Below are 4,044 nucleotides of genomic sequence, written 5' to 3' on the forward strand. Positions count from 1 at the left end.
GGACTTAATTTTCTATTATCAATTATACTATCAAACCAACACTTTCCAATAGGTACAGTATAACAAAGTAAAACTAAAGAAGAATGACGTGAAGAATAAAATTATTACCTCAGAAATAATTCTGTTAGCTTTTTCCAGAGAATCAGTGACACCATATGCAACAGTAACTCCAATGCTTGATCCTGCTCTTGTTGGTTTTACCTGCAATATTGTGTAGATCCTAAATGTAAATAATGGATCAAGAGTGCTGCAGAAAATCAAAATGAATGCTCCATTGAATACTTACCACAACTTTTCCCGACTTAATATCTAAAAGATTTTGCTCAAACCACTTTGACAGTTCAGATTCATCCATTTCATTTCCCTAAGAGCAGGACAGACCACAGTTAATTTTGTGAAGTCATACAATTCTGTTTCTTGGGTGTATATGAAAATCTAATTTCCAGCGTGATAGTTTAGGAAAGCAGCTTTCTTGGTGGGTTACATTGACTAGAAAACCAGCAAGGGAAATTTAGGAATAGTCGAGTGAGAAGTGAACCAACCAAGAACAAGACAAAGTGACAACCTACCAAGAACAGATGAATAGAGAAGCAAAAGTACTTCTTCACTTTTTTGGATAAATTAGAGAAGCAGAAGGAAAATTTGTCCGGCTCAACATAAAATAAAGATAAGATTATGTAATCATTGTCAAGGGGAGATGGAAACAAGCTGAATCAAGCTGAGCTGTGAATATTCAAGTTCGCTAGATCACATGAGCAAGCTCAAGAGTGTCTCTAAGAAATATAATATGGAAGTCAAACTTAAAAGACAGTTTGAAGGACCATTACTAACAGTAACAACATATGCCTGCATATGGAAACTTCAAACTAGAAGAAAGCACATGAACGGAGAAAGTCAAAAGCAGAATTAAAGAGCTTCATGAAACAAAAATAAACACAGATCATACCTGTATGAGAAAATTAGGTACAGTCGTGGAACCTTGTCTGTCAAGCTCCAAGGATGCATCATACTGTTAAAAATTTGGAAGAAACACCAATATCATCTATTAATCAAAGAGCAGTTCGGATGCATAATCCATTACAAACAGCACCCTGTAGCATACTTGCATTATAGAAGAAGTTTCTAGCTGACATGATCAATAAAGTATGTTAACAAGTTGTTGCCATTTATTTTAATATGATTTAGTATATCTTAACACAGCCATACAAGTAAAATATCAATATGAAGATCAGAGGTTTCAGAAAAGGATTACAGTTCAAATTAAGGATTACTAGACTTGAAATACAATTGAACAATTCAAATGAAATGCAAAGTTATTTTCGATATTAAAGGTTCCTTTTTTTTCAACAAATACCATGTCTAGTAAGCAATACATATATTCTAGTTTTCTCAACTGATAAAAGAAGTCCATGCCAGATCAGGAAAACAAAAATAAAGTAGATCAATGGGTATTTTACTTTATCAAAAGCTTTTTGACATTGAGTGGACCCTGTTCCAACAAATGAAATATTTGATCGTTCCATTAGCTCCTGAAAAATGCATCAAGACACAACTCAAAACAGAGAAAAGGAAGTTGTTCCAAGATTTCAAACTCAGAAGGCAATTAGTATGTGTGAAATTGCTCGAGCGTTTCAGTAAAAACCTGAATGCCACCATCTTCACCAAAACGACCGTGTATAACAGGAAAAACTATGTCTACGCAGAAGCAAGGTGTTCTGTGAAGTCAGATAATGACTGAAAGCCTTGGGCAAGGCTGCATATGCAATATGATAAAATTTTCAACTATAACAAGCTGGGAAAGTTTTACCTATATCAAGCCTCGATGTTTAGCTGTGATAACTAACCTCTCAAGTTTGAAATCAAAGTCAGCAGGAGTATTTGAGTATACCTACAAGTGAAATTTAACAAAGAATCAAAAGACAAAACCCCAAAAGACACTGAAGATAACTAATGCCTAGAAGAAGTTGATTTTATTTTCAGCCCTAGAAGAAGCTGATAAACCATCAAAATAAGTGAGTAAAATATAGACTGAGAACTTGTCTTCCAAAATGCACATTCTGCCAAGCCAATGGCCACATTCACTTGCAGAATGAGAAAACCGAAATTAATATCCTCTGAGGTTTAAGCCCTATTTAAATTTACGGGTTCTGAGACAATTCTCTGATTAAATTGAATGGAAAAGGAGAAAAGGAACGATTTATACAAGTTCTTTTTTTTTTTTGTTTGTTTTTGATAAGTATGACTTATAGAAGATCTTGATGAAGAGCTTCGTTATCCTGCTTAATATTTCCAGATGATCAATTATTACAGTAACTTTCAGCAAAAGGAACAGAAAATACCAAAAATACTTAAAAGGTGCATGTTTAGACTACGAACCTGGGCAGTGGATATGGCAAAGGCATTGAGGTTGCTATCAATGTAATAACAACTAACATGCAAATCACCCCCCTGCTCAAGCACAGGAAAGCGTTAATCACAGATTGAAAGAAGGAATATTCTTCTCTAATACACACGGAGCAATCAACTATCATTACATTAGTAAAACATAATAATCTCCTGTGCCTTAGCAACAACTGATAGAAGGTAATTAAATTACGTAAAAGCAACATGTTGAATTATGGTGTACGCAACCTGAATATGATCGAGAACAGATCGAGCAGAGCTCAGCAGATGGGCCACCACATATAAGTCCCACTCTCAGAACCTTCTTACTCTCCACGTCCTCAATTTCATGATGATCATTCACTACCTCTTCAACAGATGAAGCCTTTACAATCCCTCCAAATCCACGACTCCTTTCACAGCTCAACTTACTATTATTACTACTAATACTACTTTTTATGGAGAAATGATTTTTAGTTTCGATAGAAGAAGGTAAAGACCAGGAAAGAGTGATTGTTATTTCGGCGGAGATATTTGGAATGAGGAGCAATGGGATTGATTGAGAATAAAGAAGCCATTGACGGATTTTGAGGATTGAAAGGTTTAGAGTATAGAGAGTGAGAGTGAGGAATAAGGTTTTTTTTTTTTTTTTTTTTTTGTTGGTTTCGACCAGAGAGTGCGCTCCATTTGCTAGAGGCGGAAATCGAATTCCCGATCTCTGACTTAAGCATATAGGGTTGAATCACTACGTCAACTCGAATGGTTAAGTGAGGAATAAGTTTAGTGATTTGAGGAGTGAGAAAAATGAGTTAGAGACCCTCCCAAGTTTTCAATTAAAAAAAGATTAGTGGGTCCCGTAACTTTTTTAAGTTAAAAAATTAAGTTCCTCGAACAACTGGGACAGTTGTTTGATAATTGGGATAGTTGTCTCTATAACTTTATACAGTTATTGATAATTGTCTCAATTGTTGAACAACTTATCGCAGTTATCGAATAACTTTGATAGTTATTGAACAACTGCGCAAAGTTGTCGAATAACTATCAAAATTGTTCGACAACTGGAAGAAGTTGTTGGAACACAAGAACTTAAAAAAAATTACTCCTCTCACCTAATTTTAGAAACTTACCCTCATTTAATTGGAAAACTTATTTGTCCCTTTTAATACAAAGTCTCGATTTGAGTATGCATATATAAGGAGTTTTAAGAATTGTGCACTGACACCACCAACTGTGCGTACAAAATATTATATACTATCAGTGTCGGAGCTTAGGGTTCATCCTAATTCCCTTAACAAAAAGCTATATTATTTATATATAATTAAAATTATATATATATATAGTCACCAATAGCCGGTGCAAGGCACGGGCCCAGCGAATATTTTAAAAAAAATTGTTTTAATTATTGTGATTTATAATATTTTTTAAAATATATAACAATTTTTTTAATAGATATTATAAGTTGTCAATTATTGTATTTATAATACTATTTATGTAATTTTCAAAAAATATATATCGATCTCATTGTTCAAACTTTTGTGGCATTGATAGTCAATTATATTTTTTTAAATAGTTTAAGTTTTACATTAATGTGATGCATAATATTTTTTCTTCTGTTCCAATTTAAGTGTCATGATGCTTAGATGAACATAATAATTAATTATG

At 33.5% G+C, this 4,044-nt stretch overlaps 1 pseudogene; it reads right to left on the bottom strand.

The window, feature by feature from the left end:
• Nucleotides 1-108: 108 nt before the first annotated feature.
• On the bottom strand, nt 109-3,124 carry LOC124895161 (annotated as a pseudogene).
• Nucleotides 3,125-4,044: the final 920 nt, after the last annotated feature.

Source organism: Capsicum annuum, unplaced genomic scaffold (genome assembly GCF_002878395.1).
Source record: "Capsicum annuum cultivar UCD-10X-F1 unplaced genomic scaffold, UCD10Xv1.1 ctg80303, whole genome shotgun sequence".
NCBI classification, from domain to species: Eukaryota; Viridiplantae; Streptophyta; class Magnoliopsida; order Solanales; family Solanaceae; genus Capsicum; species Capsicum annuum.